Here is a 16,151-nt window from a genome sequence, read left to right on the forward strand (position 1 = left end):
AAGGCCGACGGCTCCTCCGACTGACGACGGCACAGAACACACCGAACAGACTCGAGTCACTGACCTCGCCAGACTGTCCGACGGCTGATAATCGGGTTGGTGTGTCAGCGCCTTAAAGAAATGCCAATAAACCAGAGCACGTTTTTCTCCCATCCCGGAATGCTGTGCTTCTCCGCAGCGCTGTAGAGGAAGGTTTGGCAATGCTTCAGGCGTGTAAGATAGTCCTGTTCTGCTCTTAAAGAGGCTATACTCAAAATACTGACAAGGAACAGCTGGCTGAGATTGCCTCCACGTGGTTCTCACAGGTTCCCCAATATCTGAAATGAAAAGTGACAACTTCTGGGCCTGAGAAATGAAGCCACTGCATTCTATCTAATTTCTCCACTGACTCCAAAAGAAGTCTGATTACATAGAAGTCTAGGGGACGTGACCATTCTTCTCACTTGATTTATTACCTTAGTAAACATTTTCCAAACAGGTTTCTGGTCTCAATCGCTAGATTCAAGTCTTCTTCAATACAGCATGACATTTATTTTGTAAAATGATGGTCCTATTTATGTTAAAACCGACAATAAAGCAGGGGATGTTTTAGGGGCGGGGCTACACACCGACCTGTCAATCAGGACAGAGGCTTAGCAATGCTAACCATGGCACTGTGGACATTTACATGTGAAGATTTTAACTTGTTTTGGGGAGCTGTCCGTGTTTTTGTTGTTAACTTTGACCCTCTCACTCTGTGTTTTTGCTCTTTACACAATATGTGTCTGTGTGTGTGTGTGTTGTTGTTGCATTGAACAACCAAGGACATATATGTAATTACACTGTTTGAAATAGATTAGTACAAAAAATACTTTGCACATGCGTTGGAGACAAGCAGGTCAAAAGTTGCAAAGACGACTCCTGCACACTAACTGGCAAGAAATATATAAAGTTTAATTATAGGCAACATCTGGGTACTAGACCATCTTCAGGCTTTTTCTGCACCAATCAACAACTTCCACATGATACATTCATTCACATATCCATTAATATAGATAGAGCTTAAACTTCAATGCAACCCCTTTATGGTAACCATTATCCATCCATCCATCCATCTTCTTCCGCTTATCCGGTAGCGGGTCGCGGGGGTAGCAGCTCCAGCAGGGGACCCCAAACTTCCCTTTCCCGAGCCACATTAACCAGCTCCGACTGGGGGATCCCGAGGCATTCCCAGGCCAGGTTGGAGATATAATCCCTCCACCTAGTCCTGGGTCTTCCCCGAGGCCTCCTCCCAGCTGGACGTGCCTGGAACACCTCCCTAGGGAGGCGCCCAGGGGGCATCCTTACCAGATGCCCGAACCACCTCAACTGGCTCCTTTCAACGCGAAGGAGCAGCGGCTCTACTCCGAGCTCCTCACGGATGACTGAGCTTCTCACCCTATCTCTAAGGGAGACGCCAGCCACCCTCCTGAGGAAACCCATTTCGGCCGCTTGTACCCTGGATCTCGTTCTTTCGGTCATGACCCAGCCTTCATGACCATAGGTGAGGGTAGGAACGAAAACTGACCGGTAGATTGAGAGCTTTGCCTTCTGGCTCAGCTCTCTTTTCGTCACAACGGTACGATAAATTGAGTGTAATACCGCACCCGCTGCGCCGATTCTCCGACCAATCTCCCGCTCCATTGTCCCCTCACTCGCAAACAATACCCCAAGGTACTTGAACTCCTTCACTTGGGGTAAAGACTCATTCCCTATCTGGAGAAGGCACTCCATCGGTTTCCTGCTGAGAACCATGGCCTCAGATTTAGAGGTGCTGATCCTCATCCCAGCCGCTTCACACTCGGCTGCGAACCGATCCAGTGAGTGCTGAAGGTCACAGGCCGACGATGCCATCAGGACCACATCATCCGCAAAAAGCAGCGATGAGATCCCCAGCTCACCAAACTGCAACCCCTCTCCACCCCGACTACGCCTCGATATCCTGTCCATAAATACTACAAACAGGATTGGTGACAAAGCGCAGCCCTGGCGGAGGCCAACTCTCACCTGAAACGAGTCCGACTTACTGCCGAGAACCCGGACACAGCTCTCGCTTTGGTCGTACAGAGATTGGATGGCCCTGAGAAGGGACCCCCTCACCCCATACTCCCGCAGCACCTCCCACAGTATCTCCCGGGGGACCCGGTCATACGCCTTCTCCAGATCCACAAAGCACATGTAGACCGGTTGGGCATACTCCCAGGCTCCCTCCAGGATCCTTGCGAGAGTAAAGATCTGGTCCGTTGTTCCACGACTAGGACGGAATCCGCATTGTTCCTCTTCAACCTGAGGTTCGACTATCGACCGAACCCTCCTTTCCAGCACCTTGGAGTAGACTTTACCGGGAAGGCTGAGAAGTGTGATACCCCTGTAATTGGCACACACCCTCTGGTCCCCCTTTTTGAAAAGGGGAACCACCACCCCGGTCTGCCACTCCTTAGGCACCGTCCCCAACTTCCACGCAATGTTGAAGAGGCGTGTCAACCAAGACAACCCCTCCACACCCAGAGCTTTAAGCATTTCTGGACGGATCTCATCAATCCCTGGGGCTTTGCCACTGTGGAGTTGTTTAACTACCTCAGCAACTTCCACCAGGGAAATTGACGACAATCCCCCATCATCCTCCAGCTCTGCCTCTACCATAGAGGGCGTATTAGTCGGATTTAGGAGTTCCTCAAAGTGCTCCTTCCACCGCCCTATTACCTCCTCAGTTGAGGTCAACAGCGTCCCATCCTTACTGTACACAGCTTGGATGGTTCCCCGCTTCCCCCTCCTGAGGTGGCGAACGGTTTTCCAGAAGCACCTTGGTACCGACCGAAGGTCCTTCTCCATGTCTTCTCCGAACTTCTCCCACACCCGCTGCTTTGCCTCTTTCACGGCAGAGGCTGCAGCCCTTCGGGCCCTTCGGTACCTTGCAACTGCCTCCGGAGTCCTCTGGGATAACATATCCCGGAAAGACTCCTTCTTCAGTCGGACAGCTTCCCTGACCACCGGTGTCCACCACGGTGTTCGTGGGTTACCGCCCCTTGAGGCACCTAAGACCCTAAGACCACAGCTCCCCGCCGCAGCTTCAGCAATGGAAACTTTGAACATTGTCCACTCGGGTTCAATGCCCCCAGCCTCCACAGGGATGCACGAAAAGCTACGCCGGAGGTGTGAGTTGAAAGTCTGTCGGACAGGGGCCTCCTCCAGACGTTCCCAATTTACCCGCACTACCCGTTTGGGCTTACCAGGTCTGTCCAGAGTCTTCCCACACCCTCTGACCCAACTCACCACCAGATGGTGATCAGTTGACAGCTCTGCCCCTCTCTTCACCCGAGTGTCCAAAACATACGGCCTCAGATCAGATGAAACGATTATAAACTCGATCATTGACCTTTGGCCTAGGGTGCTCTGGTACCAAGTACACTTATGAGCATCCCTATGTTCGAACATGGTGTTCGTTATAGACAATCCATGACTAGCACAGAAGTCCAACAACAAACAACCACTCTGGTTTAGATCAGGGAGGCCGTTCCTCCCAATCACGCCTCTCCATGTGTCTCCATCATTTCCCACGTGCGCGTTGAAGTCCCCCAGCAGAACTATGGAGTCCCCCACTGGAGCCCCATACAGGACTCCATTCAAGGTCTCCAAGAAGGCCGAATACTCCGAGCTCTTGTTTGGTGCATACGCACAAACAACAGTCAGAGTTTTCCCCCCCACAACCCGCAGGCGTAGGGAGGCGACCCTCTCGTCCACCGGGGTAAACTCCAACGTAGCGGCGCTCAGCCGGGGGCTTGTGAGTATCCCCACACCCGCCCGGCGCCTCACACCCTGGGCAACTCCGGAGAAGAAAAGAGTCCAACCCCTATCCAGGAGTATGGTTCCAGAACCGAGACTGTGCATAGAGGTAAGCCCCACCAGATCCAACTGGTAGCGCTCCACCTCCCGCACAAGTTCCGGCTCCTTCCCCCACAGAGAGGTGACGTTCCACGTCCCCAGAGCCAGCATCTGCTGCCCGGGTCTGGTCCGTCGAGGCCCCTGACCTTCACTGCCACCCATGTGGCAGCGCACCCGACCCCAGCGGTTCCTCCCACAGGTGGTGGGCCCATGGGTTGGAGAGAGAGGTGCCACGTAGCTTTTTCGGGCTGTGCCCGGCCGGGCTCCGTGGCAAACCCGGCCACCAGGCACTCGCTGACGGGCCCTCCATCTGGGCCTGGCTCCAGACGGGGGCCCCGGGCTTCCTCTGGGCAGGGTCACTCCATCTCTACCTCGTTTTTTCATAGGGTTTTTGAACCATTCTTTGTCTGGCCCCTCCCCTGAGACCACTTTGCCTTGGGAGACCCTACCAGGAGCATAAAGCTCCAGACAACACAGCCCTCAGGTTCATAGGGACACACAAACCTCTCCACCACGATAAGGTGATGGTTCCAGGATTATATATATATATATATATATATAATACATGGATGTTGATTTCTATATAATGAATCCACACAACAAATTATGTAGAGCATTCATATTCAGGCATATTTCCAAAACCTGCTGGTACCTTATCCATTAATAGATAAATAGAGGAAAATATTAAAATAAACAAGAGTCCTCACAAAAAACATCGAAGGACAATAACTTCATACTTTACATTACATTTTGTGTTAAATCATATAAAATGTATAGGAAAATAGAAAAATAGAAAAAGTCAACATTATAAACATTGCTTACAAGACTCGACACTATCATTCAAGTACTTGAAAGCAATACTTGAGTAAACGTACAAGTATGCTACCAGAAAATGACTTTGGTAGAAGTTAAATTCACCTTTTAGAGCATTACTTGAGTAAAAGTCTGATGAAGTATCTGATATTTACTGTATTTAAGTATCAAAAGTATTTTTCTGATATTAAAGATGCAGTAGCTAAGACTTATAAAACTAACTTTCTGTCATATTTTTGACCCTATGTTCCAGTAGAACTACATGAAAAAAAAATCCGGCTCCTCTGTTCAGATGCACCAATCATGTCTAACTGCGTGTCAATCACTGCTCAGGCACACGCATTCATTCTCCCTTGTGGGGGGAGGGGCTTAGGAGACCATTTGGGCTTTAGCAAGAAAGGGGGGGAGGGACTGAGAAATTTTCGATGTTCAAATTCTTTGGCTAAGTCCTGCATCTTCACAATCCTACCTACACCACCTTTAAATGTACTCAATTATTAGAAGTAAAAGTTAAAGTAAATAAAACCTTTTATTTTGAGCTTTATTGTGGCTTCCTTATAGCAAAGCATCATATTCAGGGTTTCCACATCCTTCTTGAACATCAAACAGAATTTACATTTTTTTGTGAAAAAGAATCTTTCACTCCAAGATGCAAAAACATTTCTTGCAAGTAACGGGTAACGAAGATGCTTAGGGAAAATGTAGTAAAAGTATGCATTTTATTTAGGAAATGTAGTGGAGTAAAAGTAAAAGTTTCCAGAAATACAAATAACGAAGTATAGTACAGATACATGAAAATTCTACTTACAGTTTTTTACGATCGCTATGACAATTTTTTCAATACTTTTAACAACTTTCCTAAACTCTTAACACACCAACACACCTACAACACACAATTGGCAAAACAGTTAGTTTCATGCTCAAAATCACATATTGTAAACTAAACTCCAACACTGATTTTCAAAATACAATAATTCACTAACACAATACACTATGTCCACCAAAACAATGCAAACATGTCTCAAAATCAAATCATTCTTCCAAAACACTAACACATGTTCTCTCCCAACAGGAACATTTAGTCAATCATAGCACAATGTCATACAAAACACTAACATTCCATAGAATTACAGAAACTACATTATTTTATATGTGTCAGGTCTGCCCTTATACAATAGACAATAGTGATTGTATTGATCATAGATTGTGTTTTGCGCTGCAGTTTCTCTTGAAGCCTCTCTACATTTTTGTTTTGTTGGGTTTAGTAAGATTTAGTAGATTATTCTTTGGGCTTTTCCACCTTTATTTGACAGGACAGCTAGTTGAGAAAGGGGAGAGAGAGAGGGGGAAGAAATGCAGGAAAACGTCAGAGTTCGGATTCGAACCCTGGACCTCTCCGTTGAAGCATAAACCACCAAGTATATGTGCGCCTGCTCTATCCACTGAACCAACCCGGCCACCATTTTGTTTCTTTTGCTGCAGAAATTCAATACAAAAAATGAATGACCCATCTCAGAGTAGTTTTATAGAATGTACAGTTTATGAAAAAAAGGAGACAGAGACAGAATTGTCCTGGTACTCCTCTTCCTCTCCCTCGTGAAGGCATTTTTCTTATTTTCTGTGTTCATCTACAGTGTATTGTTCAAATAGGTCCTCTTTTATGTACTACCATACGGTCATGCGATTGAAAGAACCTCAACACCTGAGTGTGTTTCCTAGAAGGGAATCAGCTGTGATTGATCTACATGCATAACTTCAATCAACTGTTTCTCAATAAATGCATGTATAAAATGCAGGCGATATATTTGTGTTTCAATTTACAATATGATCAGCTGTTCACTTTGACTTTAGCCTGTACATTTGGTTTAGAACATGATGTTATCTGTTCTGACATGCAGTGTTAAAGCATTTGTAAATTTGGCAATAAAAATCCATTATTTTGGTCTTGGTGGAGCTTGTGTGTAAAAGAAGTTCAAGCATTTTAAATTTGTGTTAACTGTATGCATTTTGTGTCAAAGCGACAAGAAATGTTTTAATTGTATAGCCTACACAGACGGATGTTGTGCTAACTGTGTTAAGAGTTTAGGAAAGTTGTTAAAAGTATTGAAAAAAGTGTCATAGCGATCGTAAAAAACTGTAAGTGCAGTATCAAAGTATTTCAACATTGCATCACAAGTACAAAAAACCTTAAGGGCCTCAGAAGATTAGATCACTTTAGGTTTGTGATGAACAGCACAGGGACATAATAATGATCCGATCCTCTTCATCTCTCTTATCTTCATCACTTTCTCTCTCATTCTCCTGATCTTATCCCGTATCTCTTGCTTTCCCAAAGCTGAGCTTTGATTGACAGTCTTTTCCTTTTATGTCCAAAGAAAGTAAACACAGGGTCAATTGACATTTATATGTCAATGTTGCTGGCCTACGCTAGGGTAATTAAAATATATAGGGGTGAAAGTGAAACTAACTAGCCAGCATCATGATGGATGGCTGCTGTTTAACGTAGTGTGACAGCACAGGTCCACAGTGTGGGCAGCACTCCGGGTGTGAGACCCTCAGAACCCGTATACTGTTTGGTTCTTGAAGGGTGCAGAGCCAAAGGTGTTGCACAGTGACATTGTCTCTTGGCATTCTGCATCTGTGATTTTGTGGCGTATTTGTTAGAAATGTTCCGATACCATTTTCCCCTCCCGATACTGTAGAATAATGTTCATACTATTTGCAGATAAATATAATAAGAAGGTTTCCATAAGAGACCAAGTGTGTTTTGGTGTATCCTTATTCCACAGAGTTGTTTACTGTCATAGAGACGGTGTTGGTTAAAAGTTCTCAGGGCGAGACACATCTGCATTCCCCGAACAAAGGAAACTCTATGGAGGAAATATTTATTCATAATTCAAATTGAAAGTCCAAAGAGAAATTGAAAGTCCAAAGAGAAAACGAAGCAAGATCAAATTAAAAATATTATTATTTTTTTAAATTTTCCATTTGGCTTTTCCATTTGGATTTAATATTTGGCTTTTGAATTTAAATTTAACATTGGCTTTTCCATTTGGATTTAATATTTGGCTTTTGAATTTAAATTTAACATTGGCTTTTAATTTGGATTTAATATTTGGCTTTTGAATTTCAATTTAACATTGGCTTTTAATTTGGATTTAATATTTCGCTTTTCGATTTCAATTTAACATTGGATTTTCATTTGGATTTAATATTTCGCTTTTGAATTTACATTTAACATTGGCTTTTCATTTGGACTTGACACATGTCAATGTAAATGAGGAGGCGTGGCCCAAAGGCTGGTGGGAGGGTCTGAAACGAAAGGGGTGCAGTGGCACCTTATGAACAGCAGGGGGAGCTGACTGCTGGGGAGCACACTGTTGAGGAGCATCTGTCTACAGCTTGGCCACCAGGCTGGCTTATCCTCTTATTTCACATGATAGAAACTGATGATGTAGGCTAAACACAAACCACATTTCATGCAACAACAGTTAAGTTTTCATGTAGTTACTATAATTGGGCCCGTGTTAGTGAGGACTAGATTAGGACTGTATTTAAATCTGATTCTGGTTTCCAACTTCGCCCCAGGTGTGTCTGTTTAAAACACGGACGGAGACAACTTCTCTCTTTTGATGTTTTATTTAATTAAGCAACAGTACAAGCATGGGTGTGGGTAGCTCTGCTACGTGTGTTTGTGTGTTGTCAGATCTCGAGGACACACACACACACACACACACACACACACACACACACACACACACAATTTCAACCGGGTAGTCATCGTCCGAACTACGACCTCTCCTTTTTCTTTCTCTCACTTTTTTCTCCGGGTGGTGCGCGCAGTGTGAGGTGCGTGTCCGCACTATTCTCCGACACGTACTCACAACAATCACTCCTGATTGACGGCCTTTTGTACAGCCTGTGTACTTTTTTCGTTCATTTGATTTCCGATTTTGAAACGATATCCAAATTTGAAAAATGGGTCATTTTAAAACCTTGTTAATATTGATGACAATGTGTTCAAACGGAAAACGTGTGTGAAATAGCAGATGGAAATTATAAAAAAGCAATCGATTCTATAATCTAGATCGGGAGTTTGCCGTAGCAGCAGCAGCAAACAACTGGAAACTTCTTACAGTTTTTGTCTGCTATTTCACCACTAAATTCACTATTGAGACTTTTTTATGCGAGCAATTAACTGTGTAGAGTTTGAATATGGGCAGTTTTACAAACATTGATGGCCAACTGCACATTTTCTCCGATGTTGTCAGAAGCTTCAGTCTGCCTCCCTGCTGGCCGGCCAGTGATGCTCACAGACACCGCTGTCAGCTGGAAGTCTCTCAATAGAATCATGAAATCACCTGAAATATGGCTCGTTTTCCGTTTGAACACATTGTCATCAATATTAACAAAGTTTAAAATGACCCATTTTTCAAATTTGGATATTGTTTCAAAATCGGAAATCAAATGAACGAAAAAGTACACAGGCTGTACAAAAGGCCGTCAATCAGGAGTGATTGTTGTGAGTACGTGTCGGAGAATAGTGCGGACACGCACCTCACACTGCGCGCACCACCTGGAGAAAAAAGTGAGAGAAAGAATAAGGAGAGGTCGCAGTTCGGACGATGACTACCCGGTTGAGATTGTGTGTGTGTGTCCTTGAGATCTGACAACACACAAACACACGTAGCAGAGCTACCCACACCCATGCTTGTACTGTTGCTTAATTAAATAAAACATCAAAAGAGAGAAGTTGTCTCCGTCCGTGTTTTAAACAGACACACCTGGGGCGAAGTTGGAAACCAGAATCAGCTTTAAATCCAGTCCTAATCTAGTCCTCACTAACACGGGCCCAATTATAGTATCTACATGAAAACTTCACTGTTGTTGCATGAAATGTGGTTTGTGTTTAGCCTACATCATCAGTTTCTATCATGTGAAATAAGAGGATAAGCCAGCCTGGTGGCCAAGCTGTAGACAGATGCTCCTCAACAGTGAGCTCCCCAGCAGTCAGCTCCCCCTGCTGTTCATAAGGTGCCTCTGCACCCCTTTCGTTTCAGACCCTCCCACCAGCCTTTGGGCCACGCCTCCTCATTTACATTGACATGTGTCAAGTCCAAATGAAAAGCCAATGTTAAATGTAAATTCAAAAGCGAAATATTAAATCCAAATGAAAATCCAATGTTAAATTGAAATCGAAAAGCGAAATATTAAATCCAAATTAAAAGCCAATGTTAAATTGAAATTCAAAAGCCAAATATTAAATCCAAATTAAAAGCCAATGTTAAATTGAAATTCAAAAGCCAAATATTAAATCCAAATGGAAAAGCCAAATGGAAAATTTAAAAAAAATAATAATATTTTTAATTTGATCAATGGAAAATTTAAAAAAAATAATAATATTTTTAATTTGATCTCGCTTCGTTTTCTCTTTGGACTTTCAATTTCTCTTTGGACTTTCAATTTGAATTATGAATAAATATTTCCTCCATAAAACTCTGACGCACAGAAGGTTTAGCTTAAGCCATAACTATAGAGTTGAATTAAAATTATTATTATTATATTATTAAATTACATGGTATCAGATCGGTGCATAAATTCCAGTACTTGCCGATACTGATACCAGCATTTTAGGCAGCATCGGAGGCTTTTCCGATACTAGTATTGGTATCTGAACATCTCTAGTATCTGTGACGCTGTTTTAGCTGTATTTGCCATCACCAGGCTCCAGACAGAACCCCTGCTGTGTATGTTACATGCCTCCTATAGAGTGTTGGTATTCTGACACCTTGATGTTTGCGTTTACATAACCTCCTGTATGGCTGGAGGATCTCAACATGCCATCAAGTCAGGTTTATTTCACCGTCACACATTGTTCTTGTCAGTTGTTGTTTTTCTCGCCTTCTCATTGTGTCACAAAAGTAATATCTAACCAGGATTCCTCTTGCTTTCCGCCCTCAGTCTCAGCTGCCTCCTGCGTCTTAAGGCCGTTTTATGGTTGTGCGTAGAATCGACGGCGTACCCCCGCTGACCCCTCTGCGTCTACGCCGGACTCTATGCCGTAGGGTCGCTCCGGCGCTAATCGCCGTCACTCTCTCACTGATCCCTCGCTCTATCACTCACTCCCCACACACAGACACATGCCGGCTCAACGCACACACCAGTGCACAAATATAAACCTCAGGCCACTTCCGTAGGCTACGGCGAAAGCTCTGCGTGGAGCCTCCGCAGAACTGTAAAACAGGCTTTAGTTTCACTGCCTGCTTCACAATGAGAGCTGACAGTTGTCACGGTTCTTGTCATGAAAGCCGTGACGGACACATGGGGGCATCAGCATCACGCCTGGCGACACATTTTCTGTCCTTGGGCTTCTTGCAGTACTACAGCAACACACTGAGATCAACAGTTTTGTAAGCAGCGTCATGTGAAGGACAACAGTGTGCTGCTGGAGTAGCTGCAGGGGAAGGGGAGGATAGTGCGTGCCATGTACCTTGCATGTACTGTAGTACCATGCTGCTTGGTATGAGCAAAATCTTTAGAAAAAGAAAAAGAAATTCTATCCGATTCCATCAAAGAACAAAAAAAAAGGATGAGTTTGAGAAGAAGCAGGCAGATACTGTACACAATGCTTATAAAGTCCCCAACTTTACAATATCATATTATTACAGGGAAAAAAACAAATAGATATGCATATACAGCATACAAAAATTGTAAGTCATACAATAACGTACAATAATACAACAACATACAACTATATACTGTGTGTACATTCCCATATCTTAGATGGTTGTCTCTACTTTCACAAGCAGAGCCCTTCATCAGTCTCAACTGCTTAAACCTGACACATGTATAGCCCAAATAGGGCTGGGTTAAATGGCCAAAAGCTTCTATCCCAATATAGGTAATTTCATATCTGGATAACAATGGGCTATAAATCACAATATAGCATGTTTTATGGTAATTCAATAAATAAATAGTCTAATTGAAATAACCACATGAGGAAGCCTATTTTGTAGACTCATGTGTGAAATAAATACATGACAAATGAAAAGTACAGAGTAATTTCTCATTTTATTAACGTGCAAGGGACATAAAGCAGCAAATATCCAAATGTCATAAATATTGCCTTAACCCTTGTGTTGTCTTCTGGTCGACCATGCACTTTTTTTTTTTTTTACCTTTTTTAAAATATTTTTGACACATTTTCTGACGTTTTTGTCACTTTTTTTCACACTTTTTTCAATGTTTTTGTCACTTTTTTCACATGTTCGATGCTATTTTTCATTCATGTTCAATAAATCTCATTTATAGGAGATTATACCTAATTTGAAATGATTAATGATTTTGACTAATATTAGAGGAACGTATGTTGGTGGAGAATCACAGGCGTGTGTATGTCAAAGTTTATGTCGTTTTTCAAATGCTATAAAATTAAATACCCACAATTCAAAGAAAGTAGTAATCGAATACTTGCAATTGTACTTAATTGTTTGAGTAATTCGGTTAAAAAGAAACCCATTCAGTGCAGGCCCCGCAGTACACCTTTCCTCTGGGGGCCTCAACAGGTTAATCTGACTTTAACTGCATGTGCTTCATACAGATCTTATGAAAAAGATAAGATATTTTAGAATGGAGCAAAGTGGACATTCATATTGGTTTATAACCACTGATAATGTACGTATCACTTTACTGTTGCAGCTGGTGAGGTCGGGGCTAATTTATTTACTTTATATACTTCTGGCTGATGGATGGATGGATGGATGGATGGATGGATGGAGCTTTATTGATCCCCAATAAAAAATCAACATGAATGTACTAAGGGATGTATAAGCACGAGACACTTGCAGTAACAGGGCAGGGACTGACCCTGGGATTCAGTATGCATGGTAAGGTGCTCTATGGTGGTAGTGCAAATAAGTCCAATAGTGCAAGGATAAAGTCTAGAGACCAGCATTAAATATGGACAATATAAGAGAATAATGTAGACATAGTAATATAAAAACTATAGCAGTGCAAGGATAAAGTTTTTAAAAAGACAGCATTAAATATGGGCATTATAAGGGAATAAAGTAGGATAGACACAAATCAACAGTCAGTATTAGAGGTTTGAAGTAATAGGGTTACAGCCATTGTTCAAGTATTAAGTTAGACCTCAGTCCAGGCTGGGGGAATGAGGGAGGGAGGGGTTGTGCATACAGTATGGGCTAATATAGCCAGTAAATCATTACATATTAATAAAATATAGCTTAATCTATAACAATATTATAGCAATATCATATTTAATTTTTTGATATGTTGTCTTAATAATCGGAATCTGCAAAGTCACTAATAACTACATTTGTCAAATAAATGTCTTGGAATAAAAAGTACAAAAAGAGTCCTCATTACTTCATAGTCTTAACCCCCTGTTATCTATCAGGCAAGGGACGAGCAATGCTAAGGAGGTTTTAGTCTGTTGGTTACCAGGATATCTTCAAACTACTGAACAGACTTCAGTGACCACCCCCCCTCCCCATTTCTTTATTAAGAATACAGATATACAAACAAACAGGGCACATTAACAAATTCACTTCAGAAATAAAGCTTTGCCTCGGGTCGAGCATAGAAAAAAACCCTAGGAGCATGTACATAACAATTCAAAATAAATAAAGAAAATAAAAATGGCTATCTCAAATTAACTTAAGTATCTCAAGTAAAGAAATTCATTTAAGGGCTTTTTTGTTGTTGTCTTTAACCCGTTTAAATGACTTATACAAGAGATGAAACTCATTCTTCCAATGGTTCAAGGAGGGTTTAGTCTTAAAATATCTACACTTATGTAGGCTATAAATATGTGTTAATATGTGTGTAAAAAATGTTTTCCTAATAGCACCAAATGGTTGAGAACAAAATCTACCTTCTTATCTTCAATAAAGACACCAAACTTTATAGTCTCCGCTGTCAGAGATGATATCTCAATTTCCCTGGTCTGTAGCCAGCTCTGCAAATCTCTCCAGAAAGATTGCACCGACACACACAATAAAAAAATGTTTTCGCAATTTCCTTTTCGCAAAAAACACACGTACTTCAGTGGCATCTAAATTAGGCATTATCCAGGGAACAAGTGATTCCTTTTCTATGTGGATAGCACCACCATGTGGCCATTTATAAAGGACTTTCTGTTTGGGCTGTTATAAACTCCTGAAACACATGGTCTAAAATCAAACTTTGTGTTTCCTGCAGTGGTGGAAGAAGTATTTATTTAAGTAAAAGTACTTATACCGAACTGTAAAAATACTCTGTTACAAGTAAAGTCCTGCATTGAAAATGTTACTGAAGTAAAAGTCTGTAAGTATCATTAGGAAAATGGACTTAAAGTATTAAAAGTAAAAGTACTCCCAAGTTAGAAAGTGTAAAGGATCCAAACAGTTGTGTGTTTAATGGTCTAATCATTTCAGCTGGACTTGTAGGCTGTTATACTTGGCTACAGATTAATGTAGTGGAGTAAAAAGTACAATATTTCTCTCTGAAATGTGACGGAGTAGAAGTAGAAAGTGGCATGAAAAGAAAAGACTCAAGGAAAGTACAAGTACCTCAACATTTGTACTTAAGTACTTAAGTAAATGTACTTAGTTACATTCCACCACTGGTTTCCTGTCTTCCTTGGTTGATTATGACTCTCTACTCAAACAGGTTATCTGCCATTTTAAATGGTTAATATGTCTGGCATCAAATTATACTGATGGTTTAAGATTTTTGGCATAGGCATAATTTACAGGGGGGATGGGAGGATTACAACCCCAATAATCAAAACTGGCCAGTGCAACCCACCCCAAAAAAACTATTATAATTTCCTTTCAAAATTTCAATTTCAAAAGTGGAGATCTCAATGTTGAACCCAAAGTCACCCCATTGCTTTTGGGTACAACTTTCTGACAAGTCAGTGTTTACAAGCATTAACTAATGGCTTTATTAATGGTTGATAAGTCATTACCCTATGCCTCATGGATAATTAATAAGCCATTAATAACAACAATAACAATAACAGCCTAACTTTTGGATTGCCAGGTTGTGGAAAACCTCCATCTCCATCATCAAAGTTGCTTTGTATTTTTTAGCTTGCATCTTAATTCATTAGGAAGATGAGTGTTTACCACTTCCCTCCTGGAGAAGGACTGCAGGGTGAACAGAATAAATGCCTATATAATGCAGTGACATTTACTTTTACAATATTAATGGATTACTATAGGAATATTAAATGTATTAACATTTATAACTGCAGTTAACTAACAAGCTTTTACTGATGGCTTATTAGAAAACAAGAAACTCAAAACCCTTTATTAATGACTTGCTAGCCAAGACATACCCCTATCTCACAATGTTGCCGTTACATGCAGTGTGAATTTTCAAAGTCGAGAACACATTTTTCCGATTATTCCGACATCACATGAATGCAGCACATATGCCCTATTCTGACATCACATGAATGCAGCACAAATGCCCTATCTCACAATGTTAGATAGATAGATAGATAGATAGATAGATAGATAGATATACTTTTATTGATCCCAAATTGGGAAATGTTAGTGCTACCGCAGCAAAATATCAGACACACAGCACACATACAGAATACACAAATAGGATAGAATATAAGAACAAATATTCAAAAAATAAAGATTAAAAAAATACAAAGGAAAGAAGAAGTTGGGAATAAAAATATACAACTTCTTAAATAGCATTTATAAAGATGTTAGTAAAACCTATGTTTTTGCAAGTTGCACCTAGTGCAGTATTGTGATGTATATGAGTATTATCCAACACTGAGTGATGAAGTGTTAAAACATTTCTTTGCCTGCGGTAGGAATGACTTCTTGTAGCGGTCAGTGCGTCACCGAAGCTGTCGGAGCCTCTCGGAGAAAGTGCTCCGCTGTTGGACCAGTGTGGGGGGGAGAGGGTGGTCGGGGTTATCAATGATACATAACAGTTTGTCCAGTGACCTCCTCTCCACCACAGCTTCAAATGTCTTCTGTTTGCAGCCAATAACGGAGCCCGCCTTCCTGATCAGTTTGTTCAGTCTGTTTGTGTCGCTGGCCCCGATGCTGGTGCTGCCCCCAGCAGACGATAGAGGAGAACAGAGCGCTGGCCACAACAGACTGGTAGAACATCTCCAACATTCTGCTGCACACGTTGAAGGAAATCACTTCTTCAGGAAATAGAGTCTGCTCATCCCCTTCTTGTAAACAGCAGTGCTGTTGATTTTCCAGTTCAGCCTGTTGTCGATGTTCGCACCCAGGTATCTGTAATCCTCAACCATGTCCACATCTTACGGTGGCCGAGACAGTTCAACACAAACACAAAAGCCACAACACAAACACAAAAGCTACAACACAAACGCAAAAGCTACAACACAAACGCAAAAGCCACAACACAAACGCAAAAGCTACAACACGAACGCAAAA

The sequence above is a fragment of the Sander lucioperca genome, chromosome 11 (assembly GCF_008315115.2).
Source record: "Sander lucioperca isolate FBNREF2018 chromosome 11, SLUC_FBN_1.2, whole genome shotgun sequence".
Classification (NCBI taxonomy): Eukaryota; Metazoa; Chordata; class Actinopteri; order Perciformes; family Percidae; genus Sander; species Sander lucioperca.